Source organism: Danio rerio, chromosome 8 (assembly GCF_049306965.1).
Source record: "Danio rerio strain Tuebingen ecotype United States chromosome 8, GRCz12tu, whole genome shotgun sequence".
NCBI lineage: Eukaryota > Metazoa > Chordata > Actinopteri > Cypriniformes > Danionidae > Danio > Danio rerio.
Window position 1 is genome coordinate 37,189,453 of NC_133183.1, and position 13,509 is coordinate 37,202,961.

Sequence of the window (13,509 nt, forward strand, 5' to 3'; positions counted from 1 at the left end):
TCTTTTGGCGAGAATGCCTGTGTATAATTTATAATCAACATTTAAGATCGAGATTGGCCTATATGAACCGCATTCTAATTTATCTTTCCCCTCCTTTGGTAAAACAGAGATTACTGCTTCATTCCATGATGGGGGCATCTTACCCTCTTTTATAGTGATATTGCACGCTTGGAGTAGGCTTGGAGTTAAGTTTGATCGAAAAGTTTTATACCATTCTGATGAAAACCCGTCGGGGCCAGGTGACTTATTTGATTTAAGATTAGAAATAGCGTTGACTAATTCAGTTTCAGTTATTTCAGCAGTTAATATTTTATTTTGTTCTTCTGTTACAACTGGTAGGTTGATAGAATCGAGAAATTGTTCTATTTGTTGGGCGTTCTTTAAATGTGGCTGAGTATACAAGAGCTCGTAATAGTTTTCAAAAGTCTTTTGTATTTCATGTTGTTTGTGTAGTGTATTTTTAGAATTCAAATCCCTTATTTTGTATATTGATCTCTCAATTTGTTGTTTTTGCATCCTTCTTGCTAACAATTTAGTGCCCTTTGGACCAGATTCATAGCATTTTTGTTTTGTAAAATTAATCTTTCTTTCAATTTCTTGTGCATATATTAAATTTATCTCGTTTCTGATTTTCTTTATTTTAGTCATTAAATCAGATTTTTTTTCCTTCTTATGTTGTAATTCCAGATCTTTTAGTTCTTCATTAAGGTTTGTTAATTTTAATCGTTTTTGTTTCTTTTCTTGAGCACATAGTGATATGATTCTACCTCTAATGACTGCTTTTAATGTATCCCATAATATGGCTGGGTTAACTTCTCCATTATCATTCTCTGTAAAAAATAACTTTATATCTTCCTTAATTTGAGTTTGAAATTGTTGATTATTCAGCATATTTGTATTTAATCTCCACAATGTTCTTCCTGGATTATCTCTAATATGTATAGTACAAGAGAGAGGGGCGTGATCAGATAGGTCAATCGTTCCAATATCACAGGTTTGTACTCTATGTCGATCTCGCTTGAGTACAAAAAAATAATCTATTCGTGAGTATACATCATGGGGGTTTGAGTAAAAAGTGTAGTCACGGCCTGTTGGATAAAGATCTCTCCAGAGATCTACTATACCTAGCTCATTCATTACAATTTTTATTTTTTTATGTAGGGGTGTGAGTTTAGAGTTTTTTGATGAATCTAGATTTGGATTAAGACGGATATTCCAATCTCCACCACATATAACAATTCCTTTGCCTTCTATCATTAAGTCAATTATTTTCCTATAGAAAGATAACTTGCTTCCTGGGGGAGCATATACATTACATACAGTTATATTAATATCTTCAACTTTCCCTTTTACTGAAATATATCTCCCTTCCTTGTCTGAAATTTCTGAGAGGTGTTCAAATGGTATTTTTTGCGAAATTAATATTGCTACTCCCCTTCTATGTCCTGATTTGTAAGAAGAATAATACACTTTGGAAAATCCCATTCTCTTTAATTTTTCATGTTCTATTGGTGTAAGGTGTGTCTCTTGTAACAACACTATCCCTGCATTTTCTTTTTTCATTTTTAACAGTATTTGACTCCTCTTAGCTGGATTCAACACTTCATTTACATTAAATGTAATAACTTTAAGATTACCTTTATTCATATTTTTGTAGTTTACTAACCAATTTAATTCCCCTCTGCGTCTCTCTTATTGACCGTAGTGTATATTTTGACATTGCCTCTCTTAAATTATAGATACTAAACTGATACCAAATTAGAACAATTTTAAAGAACATTACACCACCGTAACTAACAAGAACAGTTGCTTCCGGTGTAGAGGCTCGATTCTAAAGAGCCTTATGGGGCTTACTGAGTTTTAAGCCTCCGTAAGGGAAATGTCCACTTTATTCAAGAAGTGGGGCCCTATTAATTGGTCGTAAATTAGTCCAGACAACACAAAAAAAAAAGTCTAACTCCAAAAGAAAATTATCCTCGGATGACAGTCAATCATTAAGTACCGACATTTTCAAACATTATTCGAACGCAATTAGGAATATAACGTTATTCATTCAGATGATTGTTTCAAAAACAGTCAGATAGGATAAAATATTGGTGTGAAAGACATATGAGATCTTAGCTGTTTTCCTGGATTAGATGTATAGAATTCCGTTTTTGTTCATTTTCTAAATTGCTTAAGCTTCTCCTTATACTGACTGCGGGAAGCTTTTTTGGGTTGTGCGTCACCGGCCACCTCTCCGTATCTCTGATCTTCTCCCCGGTCCCGTCGTTTCAGTACCGGTTGCCAGGTGGTTAGTTGTTTAGCTGTAATTTCCTCCTGTTCTATTGCCACGGAAGGTTTCACCACCGCGACCGTAAATCCACGCTTGACCAAGTCTTTCGTTGCCTCCGTCGCACTCTGGTACAGTTGGGTGCCATCCTCATAGAAAACACGCATCCTTGCCGGGTATGGGGTCTGGAATTTTATTTGCTTCTCCTTCAATACTTTCTTGACTTCGACATACTCTCCTCGCTTTTTAAGCACCTCTAAAGGGAAGTCGTGGTCTACGAAGAAACGAGTGTGATTAAAATACACCTTTTTTCTCTGCCAGGCCTTTCGAAGCACTTCTTCTTTCGTCCGGTAGCTCGAAAATTTCACTACTTTTGAGCGTGGCTTTGCCTCCGGGTTACTGGGTTTCGGTTGTAACGCTCGATGTGCTCGTTCAATTCCAAGTTCACGGTCCCGGGGTAAGTCCAATGCGTTTTTCAGCAAATTATTTAGAAACTCGATCATGTCTGTGCCTTCCTTGTCTTCAGGTATACCGTAAATCCTTAGATTATCTCTGCGTGCCCGTCCTTCCTGATCGAGCACTCTGGCTTCCAGATTAGCTTGGCGCTGTATGAGGCGTTTGATTAGCGTCGATGCTAATTGTAGCGTGGTCTCGGTCTCTTCAATTCTTTCCTCAGCCTCTTCCAGTCTATCGTTCGTTCTTTTTAAATCCTGTTTGAATTCGTCAAACTGCTCCATGTTATCCTTTCTGAATTCTCGAAGTTCGATGAGAATACACCGCAGACTGACCTCGGGGCCCTCTTCGCCATGAGGTGATGGTGTCCGGGAACGGCTTCTGTTTAACGTTACTTGACTTGTTTCAGGGTTGTTTTCCGATACATTCGATGTTATTTTGCTCCTTGTGGTGACCCCTTTCTCCATCATTACTTTAATACTCCCAAAGTTTCACAAAATCAGGTTTTAGGGGGTTATTTTGTTAACCGTCGGCGAGCTCGAAGATTAAGCAGTCATCCTGTCGGTGGCGCAACCGGAAGTCCTCTCTCAGTCGTGTTTTTCATAGTTACCAGTGCCGATGGAGTTTTTTGAAGCGTCATATTCTGCTGGAAACGTTTCATTTGAATGGTAATGTCCCATAAGCGGAGGTCTTGTGAGTAACTTCACAAGTCGGTCAAAGTCTACACCGGTGACAAGCTCATCTACTCCCAGAACCTGCTACTCTCTACCTACACGTTGTCAGCTGATGTTTCAAAACCTCAACACTCGCATACAGAACAGCCTCAGCGTCTGCACCTCTTATCGGCACTAGCTGCAAGTCTACACCCCCTCTGTCCAGAAGTGAGCACAGCCTCTTGGTACCATCCCAGCAAGCATTTTTTTGGGGTGTTTAAAGGTGCCAACTGACCATCAAAAGTAAAAATGACTCATTTTATCTCGTCCCAACAGGGAAACCACCAACAATAAAGAATGAGTTACTATCTGGTGTCATGGCTTTGCAATTAAAACAAGTTTAGTTATAATGGAGGTCATTGGGGGCAAAAACAGCCACTTGAACAATATGAACAATACATAAGGGTTAAAAGTCTAATAGACGGCTTGGTTAAAACCAGGCTAAATCTAGGCTGTCAGTGAGTGTGCACCCCTAACCCCGCCTCTCACAGTGACCTCACTAGCTCCGCTGAGTGCTTTGTGTCTCAGATTGCATGCAAGTCTGCAGCCAGATACTGCTGGAAGCTAGTCATCAAATACACAGGAACGAATGACTACAAGTGTCAATCTGTCTATTAAACTATCTAATCTGTCTAGTCAGTCTTTTATTATCTTTTATATGCAAAAATATTCATTCATAAAAACATATGTATATATGAACACTGGGTCAAATAGGGTCCGTGCATTTTAAATCTAATAACAAAAATAACCCAATGTTGGTTTTGTCCATATTTAAATGAACGTGTGTAAACGCACGCTTTGATCAAACCTTTTATTCCCCTTGATGATATTGTGCTTTTTTTTCCCCTCAATGCCCTCCAAAGTTTCAATGTTTGGCCGTGTCTGCCATATCTGTTTTGTTTTAAAAAAAAAAAGGAAAAAAAAGAATGCATCGGTTCCTGCATGTAGAATTCAGAAATCTCATGGCATTGAAAGAAAACTTGCAGCAGTTGAGTGCCGAGGTCAAAGGTCAGATGAGCAGGCATCACACCTGATAAACACCTGGGGAAACTGTACAGTAAAAAAACAAAACAAAAAAACAACAAGATTAAGAAATATTGCTTTAATTTGAGAGAGACAAAAAAAACTCTTCCGTGTTAAAATTTGATTTTTTTTTTTTTTTTGAATTTTTTTTTTTTTTATTGCAATAGTAACATTACATTACAACAAATACCGATACAAAACTGAAAGAAGTATAGTACAATCAATAGAAATATTACTTTTTGAAAAAAGTGGATTGTAACAAATTTAGAACAAATATAATAAATGTAAAAGAAATTAAAGGGAGCAAGAGAGAGAAAAGAAGAAGAAAAATAAATAATTAAGGGCACATAAAGAAAAATTAAATTGTTGCAGAATATTAAATAAACCACATATTTTAGAAGTTTTAATAGCTTTCTTATTGTGAGAGTCTATGATGTTTTTTAAATAAAGAGCTAGTTCTCGTTTAAAAAATAAAAAATTAGGCTTACTATGAGTATATTTGCATTTGTGTATAAAAAACTTTCCAATAAATAAAATGAGGTTTATGCAAAAAGTTGCATTAAGGAATTCTTTTCCTTTAATATATAGCCCCAAAATAACATGACGATAGCTTAAAGAAAAATCACCACAAACCTTTTGGACAATTAAAGAGTTTACATCAGACCAAAAAGATTTAACAGTGGGACACTCCCAAAACAAGTGAGCAACAGATTCAGAAGAGGTTTCACAGAAAGTGCAAGAGATGTCAATGTCATTTTTGAATTTTTGTAAAAATTGTTTAACGGGATAAAACCTGTGAATAATTTTAAAAGATATTTCTGGGGGAGCGACCGGACATACGACCATTTAATATCATCAAATAGGTTGTTCCAATAAGAAATAGAAGAAGGATTTGTGATGATAAGGTCTAAAAATAAAGATCTGATTTTATGATTGGATTTTTTAGTGGAAAAACAAATAGAACCAACAGCAGTAGAATCAGGACTAAGGGAACAAGCAGAAATCAATGAATTATTATTATTATTATTTCTAAAAAGCATACAGATTTCAGAGGAGATGGCCTTACAAACTATATTAAATTCTTTTTTACATATGTCAAGACTATATCTTGCAGTAAAAACAGAGTAAGTAAATAAATTACCATTACTGTCAAATAACTGCTTTACTAATATCACACCGTTACTGAACCAATTATTAAAGAATATCGATTTCCTCTTATACAAAATATTACAATTGTTCCAAATTAAAAAATTGTGTGGCGAGAAATTGTGCTTATAAACAAGTTTCCAAGCCTGAAGCATTTGCTGATGAAAATTGGAAAGTTTGATAGGCAGTTTGTTAATTGAGAAATTACACATTAATAAAAAGTCAATGCCTCCTAATTGAGAAAAAATATAATTAGGAATTACATTCCAAATAGAAGATTGATTGTGGAGAAAGCGTTTAAGCCAATTTATTTTTAAGGTATTATTAAGTGAATCAAAATCTATGAAGTTTAAGCCACCCTTATTATAGGAATTTAAAATAACTGATTTTCTAACATAGTGCGTTTTATTCTTCCAAAGAAATTTAAACAGCATTACATCAATCAATTTACAGGTCGGTTTATCTACAAATAAAGAATGAGCCGCATAGGATAACCTAGAGATGCCTTCAGCTTTTGTAAGTAAAGTCCTACCTTTTAAAGATAAATCTCTTAGTAACCAAACATTAAATTTTTTTTTTGTTTTTTCTAATATAGGGTCAAAGTTTTCCTTACATCTTAGTTTTATGTCTTTTGTTATTCTAATTCCTAAATATTTTACATTCTCTTTGACAGGAATATTATAAATAGAGGTGGCAACACATTTTTTAATCGGAAGCAACTCACACTTATCAATATTAAGCTGAAGGCCAGAAGCATTAGTAAAAAACTGAAGAGACTTTAAAGCAATTGGGATCTGAGAGACATCTTTTAAAACAACGCACTATCATCAGCTAACTGGCTGATTATCAATTCTGTTCCAGCGACAGAAATTCCTTTAAGAGGACTTTCTTTAATATGTAAACTTAAAAATTGTGTAGCAATTAAGAACAGATATGGGGAAATGGGGCATCCTTGTCTTACACCACGCTTTAAATCAAATCTGGGAGAAGTGCCATTGTAAAGCCGAATAGAACTATTTCCATTATTATAAAACATTTTTATACAATTACAGAAAAAACTACCAAAACCAAGTTTACGCAGGGCCTGTAATATAAAATCATGTTCTAGGCAATCAAATGCTTTATAATAATCCAAAAAAAGAATAAAACTGTCAGTAGAAATAAGATCTGAATAATCCAATAAATCTAAAATCAAGCGGATATTATTAGATATATGTCTCTGGGGTATAAAACCTGATTGGCACTCATCTATTATACTATTTAGAATAGATTTTAATCTTTTTGCTAAGACTAGGGCAATCATTTTATAGTCAGTGTTCAATAAGGAGATTGGACGCCAGTTTTCTATTAAAAGGGGGTCTCTATTGGACTTGGGTATTAGAGTTATTAGACCCTGACATAAAGTAGGAGGGAGCATTAAATTCTCAATACTTTCTAAAAACATTTTGTGTAAAAAAGGAGCCAGTTTTTTTTAAAATTTCTGCAGACAACCCATCAGTTCCAGGGGATTTATTTTATTTGAGATGATCAATTGTCTCAGCAATTTCAGTAAGACTAATAGGAGCATCACACAGAAGACTCTCTTCAGAACTGATTTTATTTATGTTGGATAACGAATCAAAAAAATGTGTGGCGGATGCCTGACAAAATTTAGAAGAGTATAAATCTTTATAAAATCTGGCACAAAATTCTGCAATTGTTTTGAGGTCCTCAGATATATTCCCGTCAATACGTCGTTTTTGAATAGAATATTTAACTCGCTGCCTTTCTAGCCTAAAACAATATGCAGAGTTCTGCTCACCCTCTTCTAGCCATTTTCGACGAGACCTTATGAAGGCACCTTCAGCTTTTTGTTTATATATATCTTCTAAAAGATGTTTCTGATCTATAAATTCAGATCTCTCTGTGTCGGTAAGATCCTCTACATTTTTATGTGATAATACAGATATTCTAGCCATAATTTGATCTTCATTTTTTTTTTTCGAGTTTTTGCTAATAGACTACAATAATTTCTACAGTATTTGCCAATGTCAAATTTAAGAAGTTCCCAATTGCTACAAAATAAATTTTCTTTATTAGCTTTATCCCAATAAGAAGAAATTAAATAATCAATTTTAGTTTGAACTTCATTGTGTTTTAAAATTGAATTATTAAGTTTCCAGTATGAGGATCTTTTATGTGGGGGAGTAGAAGATATTGGTACATAGATAATAATGGCTTTATGATCAGAAAATAAAGAGGGAATAATATCCGTTTTTATGTTTGATAATTCAGCTGAAGTTAACCAAAAGTCAAGACGGGATTGATTAGAAAGTGAGTTATTGTTCCAAGTGAAAACTTTTTGTAAAGGATGAGTTTCTCGCCACACATCAACAACAGAAAACTTTTGTACAAAAGAAAATAAATAATCATTATTAATACAGGTGGGATGGGGGGGCCATCTATCTAATGTGTTATTAAACACAACATTAAAGTCACCACCAATAATTAAATAAGAGTTTGGATATTTAGTTAACATTTTAGATAATTGAGTTTCTAATTTACAAAAAAAAACTTATTATCTTTTGGAGAATTATAACCATAAATATTGGCAATAACATATGTTAGGTTAGCAAACTGTAAAGCTAGTAAAATGAAATGACCATTAATATCACAATCACTAGCCAAAATGTTTCCACTAAAATTATTTTTTAAAATACAAACTCCGGCAGAATGTTCATTTCCATGGGACACCCAAATTTCTGACCCCCATTGTGATCTCCATAAATTAACTTCTTGTACGGTTGAATGAGATTCTTGAAGAAAGCAAAAATCTGTTTCAAAACGTTTAAGAAATAAAAAAACTGTTTTTCGTTTAAGAATGTTGCGTAGCCCTCTACAATTTAAAGAGACAATAGACAAGGACATAAAAAGAAACAAGAAGGATAAGAACAAAACACTGGAAACAGGAACAAGACCTAAGAATTACTACAAAGAGAGAATATCACTATAATGGAAAACCAAATGGTCAAACCCTAAATCGGAAGGGATGAGGACAACAATCCCTTTATAATTAGTTTGAACTGAACTTTTGAAGTATGAGAAAATCAGGTATCTTCGAGGTGGAGAAAAAGAGAAAAAAAAAAGTTTTATAAGAGCTGCAGTCCATACTATAGCACCGCCAAAAAGCAATGAAGATGGATCATATCAAGTCCAAACTTTAGTTTTTATGTAGGAGGAAAAATCTCTGTACCATCCACAAAAGCGCGTCCGCCCACGAAGAACGCTCGCTTGTTCTCTTTTCGAGCTTTTTCAATTATTGGCCACAGCTTCAATCTTTTTGCTCGATCAGCTGATGACAAGTCCTCCGTGATTTTCAAACGATTTTTTGTCAGAAAGTCAGCATCCTTTGCAGCACGCCAAACTGCATCTCGGTAAAAGCGCGATGTAAATCGGAAGAGAATACCACGGCCCTTGCTGTGTGGGTGAACACGGCCAAGACGGTGTGCCACATCAATGACATCAGGAAATTTCTCCTTAAACTGAGGAAGAATCTGTTGGCACACGTCAATAATCTCCTGACGGACATTTTCTTTATCTTTCTCAGGAATTCCGTGGATCCTCAGATTCCATCGACGAGTGTAGGTTTCTAAATGCGCCAGGCGTTGTTCTCGTTCAGTGGAATTAATTTCTTCTTTCTTTGTGCGCGAGTCAATGAAATCAACTCTTTGTTTCAGATCTTTAACCTCGTTGCAGATGAAATCAATAGTTTCCAACACACTAGAGATTTTTTCTGTGTTCTTGCCGACCTCTTCTTTCATGTCTTTGATTATCCGGGAGTTTTCAACTATCAGCGTTTGTAATTCGTCTGATTTATTTGTCACCAACTGAAATCATTCAGAGAGTTGCGAGGAGACACTTGTCGCGTCGAATTTGTCCGTTTTCCTTATTTTGACCACGGGAGAATTGCACGGAGTGTCGGGTAGCGGCGGGATTACTTCCTCCATGAGCATAAGCACAGAATCATCGTTTTGCTCAACATAGTCGTGCATGTTATTTTTCAAAACCCCGACAGCGGAAGCATAATCACATCCTTGCGATTCAAGCGAGTTACAGGCCGTTTTGCTAGGAGAGCTAGAATTAGCAGCTGTGCTCGACACTGTTTTCCCGGACTTCTTCGAATTTTTTCTCTTTTCAGAACCACCCATTACTGTGATTGAGATGCCTTAGGTAGTAAAAAACATTAACCAATCAAAATAAATTTCTCACAATTCAGTAGAACTTCCAAAATAAAGTTTGGGATCGGGAGCCTCTCAAACAAGCGTGTGCTCAGAGCGCCATCTTGACACGCCTCCTCCGTGTTAAAATTTGATGTTCCTCCAGCGTTCTTACGTCAGTCTTTAATGTCAGGTGATCCTTCAAATGTCAGTGTAAAGTGTTGAGTACACTATTAGTGCTCAGTCGTGTTTTTCATAGTTACCAGTGCCGATGGAGTTTTTTAAAGCGTCATATTCTGCTGGAAACGTTTCATTTGAATGGTAATGTCCCATAAGCGGAGGTCTTGTGAGTAACTTCACAAGTCGGTCAAAGTCTACACCGGTGACAAGCTCATCTACTCCCAGAACCTGCTACTCTCTACCTACACGTTGTCAGCTGATGTTTCAAAACCTCAACACTCGCGTACAGAACAGCCTCAGCGTCTGCACCTCTTATCGGCACTAGCTGCAAGTCTACACCCCCTCTGTCCAGAAGTGAGCACAGCCTCTTGGTACCATCCCAGCAAGCATTTTTTTGGGGTGTTTAAAGGTGCCAACTGACCATCAAAAGTAAAAATGACTCATTTTATCTCATCCCAACAGGGAAACCACCAACAATAAAGAATGAGTTACTATCTGGTGTCATGGCTTTGCAATTAAAACAAGTTTAGTTATAATGGAGGTCATTGGGGGCAAAAACAGCCACTTGAACAATATGAACAATACATAAGGGTTAAAAGTCTAATAGACGGCTTGGTTAAAACCAGGCTAAATCTAGGCTGTCAGTGAGTGTGCACCCCTAACCCCGCCTCTCACAGTGACCTCACTAGCTCCGCTGAGTGCTTTGTGTCTCAGATTGCATGCAAGTCTGCAGCCAGATACTGCTGGAAGCTAGTCATCAAATACACAGGAACGAATGACTACACGTGTCAATCTGTCTATTAAACTATCTAATCTGTCTAGTCAGTCTTTTATTATCTTTTATATGCAAAAATATTCATTCATAAAAACATATGTATATATGAACACTGGGTCAAATAGGGTCCGTGCATTTTAAATCTAATAACAAAAATAACCCAATGTTGGTTTTGTCCATATTTAAATGAACGTGTGTAAACGCACGCTTTGATCAAACCTTTTATTCCCCTTGATGATATTGTGCTTTTTTTTTCCCTCAATGCCCTCCAAAGTTTCAATGTTTGGCCGTGTCTGCCATATCTGTTTTGTTTAAAAAAAAAAAAGAATGCATCGGTTCCTGCATGTAGAATTCAGAAATCTCATGGCATTGAAAGAAAACTGGCAGCAGTTGAGTGCCAAGGTCAAAGGTCAGATGAGCAGGCATCACACCTGATAAACACCTGGGGCAACTGTACAGTAAAAAAAAAACAAAAAAACAACAAGATTAAGAAATATTGCTTTAATTTGAGAGAGACAAAAAAACTCTTCCGTGTTAAAATTTGATGTTCCTCCAGCGTTCTTACTTCAGTCAAACAATCTTAATGCACTCTGTCTCACTGAAACCTGGCTGAAACAAAATGACTATATTAGCTTAAATGAAGCAACTCCTCCAGGATTCTTATATAAACATGAGGCTCGTCAAACTGGTCGTGGTGGTGGAGTTGCATCAATCTTTAGTGATTTCCTTAATATTAAACAGAGAAACGGACTTATGTTTAGCTCCTTTGAAGTATTATCGCTTAATGTTCAGCTTCCAGATACTATACAAAAACCTATGTTATCTCTCGCTTTAATCACCATATATAGACCCCCAGGACCCTATGTCAAATTTCTAAAAGAATTTTCTGATTTTATTTCTGACTTACTAGTCAAAACTGATAAAATGCTAATTGTAGGTGACTTTAACATCCACATAGATGACGCTAATGATACATTAGGACTCGCGTTTATGGATTTAATACACTCACTTGGGATAAAGCAAAACGTTGTGGGCCCAACCCATCGCTTAAAGCATACATTAGATCTAATTCTGTCTTATGGAATCGAGGTTATTGACGTAGACATTATACCACAAAGTGATGATATTACAGATCACTACCTCTTACTATATAAGCTGTGTTTACCTGAAATCAGCAAACCCGCTCCAATACTCCGCCCTGGTAGAACTATTGTTCCGTCAACTAAAGATGAATTTATAAATAACTTACCTGATCTCTCTCTATTTCGTAATGCACCCGCAAACTCAAATGATCTTGATGTAGTAACCAGCAGTATGGATGCCATCTTTACTAGCACACTAAATACTGTGGCACCCATCAAATTAAAAAAGGCTAGAGAGATTAAAACTATACCATGGTATAATAGTCATACTCGTGCGCTCAAAACAGCAACCCGCGCCCTGGAACGTAAATGGAAAAAAACTAATTTAGAGGTCTTTAGAATTGCGTACAAAGACAGTATGTCCAGCTATAGGAGGGCTCTAAAATCTGCCAGGACCGAGCACCTGCGCAAACTGATAGAAAATAATCATAACAATCCTAGATTTTTATTTAACACCATCTCTAAATTAGCTAATAATCGGTCATCCTTGGAACAAACTACTCCACCGCAAATTAGTAGTGATGACTTTATGAATTTTTTCAGTAATAAAATAGAAGGCTTTAGACAAAAAATAGGAGATGCCAAACTTTCTGCACCGGCTTATACTCCAAATCCTGTAAATATTTCATTAAATCATAATAATAACCTACACTGCTTCAAAATCATAGAACATGAAGAGTTAGTAAAAATTATAAATAGCTCTAAACCAGCTACGTGTATGCTGGACTCAATTCCAACAAAATTACTGAAAGAGCTGCTACCTGCTATAGGAGAACCTCTTCTTAACATTATCAACTCTTCTTTATCTATAGGCCATGTTCCAAACTCTTACAAGCTAGCTGTTATTAAGCCTATTATTAAGAAACCGCAACTAGACACCAACAACTTAGCTAACTATAGGCCTATTTCAAATCTTCCATTTATGCCTAAAATACTAGAAAAAGTTGTTTCCACTCAATTATGCTCTTTTCTGCAGACGAACAATATTTTTGAAGTGTTTCAGTCAGGTTTCAGGGCTCACCACAGTACAGAAACCGCCTTAGTGAAAATAACCAACGATTTACTCTTAACTGCTGACCGAGGGTGCGTCTCGCTATTAGTTTTACTCGATCTTAGTGCGGCATTTGATACCATAGACCACAATATCCTCATAAATCGCTTAAAGTCTACAGGTGTCCAGGGACAGGCTATACAATGGTTTAAGTCATACTTAACTGACCGCTACCAGTTTGTGAATCTTAATGGACAGCCTTCACAAATCTGCCCAGTAAAGTATGGGGTGCCTCAAGGATCAGTTTTAGGCCCTTTACTGTTTACAATTTATATGCTACCTCTGGGAGACATTATTAGAAGACATGGGATCAGCTTTCACTGCTATGCAGATGATACTCAATTATATATTTCAACTAAACCTGACGAGACGTCTGAACTTTCTAAACTAACTGAGTGTATCAAAGACATCAAAGACTGGATGACCAACAATTTTCTTCTCTTAAACTCCGACAAAACAGAATTGTTACTTATTGGGCCTAAATCTTGCACACAGCAGATCTCGCAACTCAATTTACAATTAGAAGGATACAAAGTTAGCTTTAGCTCTACTATAAAA